General features: G+C 40.8%; 1 long non-coding RNA gene across 2 annotated transcripts in view; it reads left to right on the top strand.

Annotated features, from left to right (window-relative positions):
- The first annotated feature begins 6197 nt into the window (after nt 1-6197).
- The window catches only part of LOC114551608 (uncharacterized), an 8905-nt gene continuing 8614 nt past the window's right edge, over nt 6198-6488 (top strand). The window contains exon 1 of one of the 2 annotated variants that reach the window (XR_003691951.1): nt 6198-6476. This is a non-coding gene — a long non-coding RNA (uncharacterized LOC114551608). The remainder of the gene's footprint in view (nt 6477-6488) is intronic. The other variant, XR_003691950.1, reaches the window with a different exon arrangement.

Here is a 6488-nt window from a genome sequence, read left to right on the forward strand (position 1 = left end):
ATTGTAGATTCTCACTGAAGGCATAAAAAATTGAATGAACACATATGGAATTATGTACTTAACAAAAAAGAGTGAAATAACTGAAAACATGTCTTATATTTTAGATTCTTCAAAGTAGCCACCCTTTGCTTTTCTTGATAACTCTGCAAACCCTTGGTGTTCTCTCAATGAGCTTCATGAGGTAGTCACCTGAAATGGTTTTACCTTCACAGGTGTGCCTTGTCAGGGTTAATTAGTATTATAGACAACTGTTAGAATTCATATTATGGCAAGAACCAATCAGCTAAGTAAAGAGAAACGAGTGGCCATCATTACTTTAACAAATGAATGTCAGTCAGTCCGGAAAATTGCGAAAACTTTGAATGTGTCCCCAAGTGCAGTCGCAAAAACCATCAAGCGCTACAACGAAACTGGCTCACATGAGGACCGCCCCAGGAAAGGAAGACCAAGAGTCACCTCTGCTGCTGAGGATAAGTTCATCCGAGTCACCAGCCTCAGAAATCACAAGTTAACAGCAGCTCAGATTAGAGACCAGATGAATGCCACACAGAGTTCTAGCAGCAGACACATCTCTAGAACAACTGTTAAGAGGAGACTGAATCAGGCCTTCATGGTCAAGTAGCTGCTAGGAAACCACTGCTAAGGAGAGGCAACAAGCAGAAGAGATTTGTTTGGGCCAAGAAACACAAGGAATGGACATTAGACCAGTGGAAATCTGTGCTTTGGTCTGATGAGTCCAAATTTGAGATCTTTGGTTCCGACCGCCGTGTCTTTGTGCGACGCAGAAAAGGTGAACCGCTGGATTCTACATGCCTGGTTCCCACCGTGAAGCATGGAGGAGGAGGTGTGATGGTGTGGGGGGGCTTTGCTGGTGACACTGTTGGGGATTTATTCCAAATTGAAGGCATACTGAACCAGCATGGCTACCACAGCATCCTGCAGCCATCCCATCCGGTTTGCGTTTAGTTGGACCATCATTTATTTTTCAACAGGACAATGACCCCAAACACACCTCCAGGCTGTGTAAGGGCTATTTGACCAATAAGGAGAGTGATGGAGTGCTGCGCCAGATGACCTGGCCTCCACAGTCACCGGACCTGAACCCAATCGAGATGGTTTGGGGTGAGCTGGACCTCAGAGTGAAGGCAAAAGGGCCGACAAGTGCTAAACAGCTCTGGGAACTCCTTCAAGACTGTTGGAAAACCATTTCAGGGGACTACCTCTGGAAGCTCATCAAGAGAATGCCAAGAGTGTGCAAAGCAGTAATCGGAGCAAAGGGTGGCTACTTTGAAGAATCTAAAATATAAGACATGTTTTCAGTTATTTCACACTTTTTTGTTAAGTACATAATTCCATATGTGTTCATTCATAGTTTTGATGCCTTCAGTGAGAATCTACAATGTAAATAGTCATGAAGATAAAGAAACACATTGAATGAGAAGGTGTGTCCAAACTTTTGGCCTGTACTGTATGTGATGAATGGATGTTATAATGTGACACTTGGTGAGCCAGTAAGCCTATATGTCGAATAAAACACAAAGAAAAGACACGTGTTTTGACAAGTTTGTATTGACGAACAAAGAGAACAGTTTGTCAATCAAGTAAAAATGATTCAGCACCACGGACAGTGACAGCTGATGGACAGCGATGGTGCTGAACAGGCCAAGTGCTCTCAATCAGTGGCACACTATATAACTGACATGGCTCTACTATATATATATGTTTGATAAGAAGAGCTGCACTATCATTATCATAAATATCTTTGACTGTATTATTGCGTGTTTCATAGAGTCTTCTCACTCACAGTTTGGGTTGACATAAAGCCCCCAAAAAGTAACTTAGCCATCAAAGAAAAAGGTGACAAAAAAGGTCAAAAAAAGCAACAAAAACAGACCCCAACGCCATAAAAGACCCCAAAATTGTCGGAGAAAGTTGCAAAAACGTCGGAAAAAGCTAAAAAAATTACAGCTGACAGAGACAACGTGATAGGAAGTCTCTGAACAGATCCACGCCCACTGTTAGGGGAAAACAATCCCACGTTCCCCGTAGACGACAACAGCGTAACGACAGAGGAAATGTAAATCGCTCCAAACTTTTACTTGAAACAAACGTTTTGAATTAATAATATTATATATAATATGCCGAAAGGTTGCTGAGTCGTTAGTTGCTCCAAAGTCTTGTTCTGTTGAGGCTTTTAAAGCTAAGCTAAAGACCATCTGGTTACTGTTGTGTATGAGGCCTCATTTCTCTCTATGTTTGTCCTGAGAGTCCGAGTGTGTGTTTATTTTTGTTTTAGTTATTTGAAATGTTTTTAAATTTTAAACTGTATTTTCTATGCTCTGTACAGCACTTTGATTTGAAAGCGATTTACAAATCAATAAAATAAATGTATTACTTTGTGGGAAATAAGGCGTTTGTTAACAGGAAAGAGATTAAAATAGACTGACCAAGAACTTAAATAAGAAACGGAGGTATGTGATAAGAAGGTAAACTTGAATATTCTGGGTAAGATCCGGTCATAACGGAGTAGCAGCTATATTGTTCTGTTAAGACAACCAAATATTCAACATTTGTGCAGTGATTCCTGCAGGTCTACTGAGAGTAGTTATTCTTTTATGTTTTTGTGTTCTCAAATGTCCATTTGTGTGTTATCAGTCAGTGCCTGGGGGGTTAGAAACCAGCTGACTGATGGGTCATTTTGGAGGAGCCAATGGGGTCGAGATGTGTGGTTGTCATGGTAGCAGTAACAGGTCAGCAGAGGTCGCTATAGGGCCACGTCATCAAGCACCTAATACAGGGGGGTCAAACTCAGTTTCCCAGAAGGCCACACTGGAAAAAGAGGATCCTACCAAGGGCCAGACATAGTTTATTGATATGCTTTTGTTAATGCATGTCACTTTGTTTTTACATTTTGGGAGCTTTGTTCCTCATTTTTTGTTGTTTTTGTTGCGACTTTTTTGTGGCTTTCTCAGACGTTTGTCACCTTTTTGTAAATTTGTTGCTTTTTGTCACATTTTTGTTGACATTAAGCCGTACAAAAGTCATCAAAAGAGTTTCCTTAGCCATCGGAGAATTTAGTAAATCAAACAAAACAAAGATTACATTTTTTAACAACAACCTGTTTCTCAGCCTGAATATTAAACTCTCTCTCTGCTTCTTCTGGGGGAGTTTCTGAGTCTCAGAGTCGGCAAATCTGCCAAATTCTGCTTTGAATGTCAGGATATTAAAGTTTAAAAAACACTTTCCTGTGTTTTTGGTTTGGCGCACAACTAAGCGGGCCAAAATGTATTGTGAACCCAAATTGATATACGGACCGAATCTAAATCTGCAAGGGGCCGGATTTGGCCCGCGGGCCTTGAGTTTGACACATGTGACAGGGGGGTCAAACTCAGTTTCCCAGAGGGCCACACTGGAAAATGAGAATCCTTCATATACAGTATTAGGGGACCACTAAGGTCTATATAAAAGAGACTTCAGATACAGTATTAGGGGACCACTAAGGTCTATATAAAAGAGACTTCAGATACAGTATTAGGGGACCACTAAGGTCTATATAAAAGAGACTTCAGATACAGTATTAGGGGACCACTAAGGTCTATATAAAAGAGACTTCAGATACAGTATTAGAGGACCACTAAGGTCTATATAAAAGAGACTTCAGATACAGTATTAGGGGACCACTAAGGTCTATATAAAAGAGACTTCAGATACAGTATTAGGGGACCACTAAGGTCTATATAAAAGAGACTTCAGATACAGTATTAGGGGACCACTAAGGTCTATATAAAAGAGACTTCAGATACAGTATTAGGGGACCACTAAGGTCTATATAAAAGAGACTTCAGATACAGTATTAGGGGACCACTAAGGTCTATATAAAAGAGACTTCAGATACAGTATTAGGGGACCACTAAGGTCTATGTAAAAGAGACTTCAGATACAGTATTAGGGGGACCACTAAGGTCTATATAAAAGAGACTTCAGATACAGTATTAGGGGACCACTAAGGTCTATATAAAAGAGACTTCAGATACAGTATTAGGGGACCACTAAGGTCTATATAAAAGAGACTTCAGATACAGTATTAGAGGACCACTAAGGTCTATATAAAAGAGACTTCAGATACAGTATTAGGGGACCACTAAGGTCTATATAAAAGAGACTTCAGATACAGTATTAGGGACCACTAAGGTCTATATAAAAGAGACTTCAGATACAGTATTAGGGGACCACTAAGGTCTATATAAAAGAGACTTCAGATACAGTATTAGGGGACCACTAAGGTCTATATAAAAGAGACTTCAGATACAGTATTAGAGGACCACTAAGGTCTATATAAAAGAGACTTCAGATACAGTATTAGGGGACCACTAAGGTCTATATAAAAGAGACTTCAGATACAGTATTAGGGACCACTAAGGTCTATATAAAAGAGACTTCAGATACAGTATTAGGGGACCACTAAGGTCTATATAAAAGAGACTTCAGATACAGTATTAGGGGACCACTAAGGTCTATATAAAAGAGACTTCAGATACAGTATTAGGGACCACTAAGGTCTATATAAAAGAGACTTCAGATACAGTATTAGGGGACCACTAAGGCCTATATAAAAGAGACTTCAGATACAGTATTAGGGGACCACTAAGGTCTATATAAAAGAGACTTCAGATACAGTATTAGAGGACCACTAAGGTCTATATAAAAGCATCCAAAAAGCACCATGTCATCGGACCTTTAAGAGAAAAAGTCAAATATTTTTTTATTATTCTGAACAGAACACATGTTGTGTGACTGATTGTTACGTTTAGAAACCAGAGAGACTAAATCTGATCAGATTACAGATCATCTACAGTCCAGATCCCATGTAGAGCATTCTGACAGCTACTCTGTCATCATTAAAACAAGTGGAGACTGTTTACAGGCTGATTTATGGGTCTGATGACACAAAGACATCTGACTACAGTGTTTCTCTCACTTCCTGTTTTGAATGCTTGACCACGGAGTTTAGTCACCGCCCCCCCATGCCTTTGGTTTGGGAGATCTGGGTTCCATTCCCATTGCCATAGAACAAGCAATGTGTCCCTGAGCAAGGCACTTAACCCCTAGTTGCCCTTAGAGGTGTGTGACCTCTGACATATATAGCAATAGTAAGTCGCTTTGGATGAGGAAGAGTCAGCTAAATGACGTGTAAAAGACAGACGTTAGTCATCCCACACTGGGGAAATTCCTGTGCTAGAGAAGCTCAAAAGAAAATACAGAATATCAGAATAACAAAAATACACATAAAGTATAAGAAATAGAAAAAATAGAATTAGTTATAATAATAATAACAGTAATAAAACAAACAGTATTAGAGGACCACTAAGGTCTATATAAAAGAGACTTCAGATACAGTATTAGGGGACCACTAAGGTCTATATAAAAGAGACTTCAGATACAGTATTAGGGGACCACTAAGGTCTATATAAAAGAGACTTCAGATACAGTATTAGGGGACCACTAAGGTCTATATAAAAGAGACTTCAGATACAGTATTAGGGGACCACTAAGGTCTATATAAAAAAAGGTCCAAAAAGCACCAAGTCATCGGACCTTTAAGAGAAAAAGTCCAAGTCATTGAAGAAACTGCATAAACTGCCGGAAAAGGCGTCAAAAATGTTGCTTTCCACCGACTGCAAGACCCTGGCAGACCCAGGGGCATGCTGGGAAATGCCGGCCTCTCAGCTGATCTAACAGCTGATTGGTTCAGAATCGACTCAACATGATCAGTTTTATCGTTTTATATAAACTTTTTATTGATTTTGATTTGGAGGGATTTTAACTGTTATGGGTCTGATTTAAAGACTGATTCTGAACAGAACACATGTTGTGTGACTGATTGTTACGTTTAGAAACCAGAGAGACTAAATCTGATCAGATTACAGATCATCTACAGTCCAGATCCCATGTAGAGCATTCTGACAGCTACTCTGTCATCATTAAAACAAGTGGAGACTGTTTACAGGCTGATTTATGGGTCTGATGACACAAAGACATCTGACTACAGTGTTTCTCTCACTTCCTGTTTTGAATGCTTGACCACGGAGTTTAGTCACCGCCCCCCCGGCTGCTCCCGCCCGCTCTCGTCCACTTTACAGGCGAGGCGCAGCTTGTGTTTTTCCGATGTCCATGAACGCACGGAGAGAGGAATGAGACGGACTGGGGAGGGGGGGGGGGGGCAGTACTACACAGGCTCGGCGGAGCTCCAGCTCAGCTGCGCAGCAGTTAAAGTAAAGGTCGACTTAATAATCCCTTAAAATAAAATGTTTTCACTTAAACCGCTACTGACAGCTCCTTATTGGTCAGCCTCCCTGGAAACTCCGGATCACTCCCCCCCACCTCTCAGCTGCTCCCGGACAGCGGTCTTTCACCCACAACTCCCGCTCCACCCGGACTGGATCCACGGACTGACGACTGATTCGACTCTAAAGTCTGTAAGTGCAGCA

Source organism: Perca flavescens, unplaced genomic scaffold (genome assembly GCF_004354835.1).
Source record: "Perca flavescens isolate YP-PL-M2 unplaced genomic scaffold, PFLA_1.0 EPR50_1.1_unplaced_scaf_21, whole genome shotgun sequence".
Lineage (NCBI taxonomy): Eukaryota > Metazoa > Chordata > Actinopteri > Perciformes > Percidae > Perca > Perca flavescens.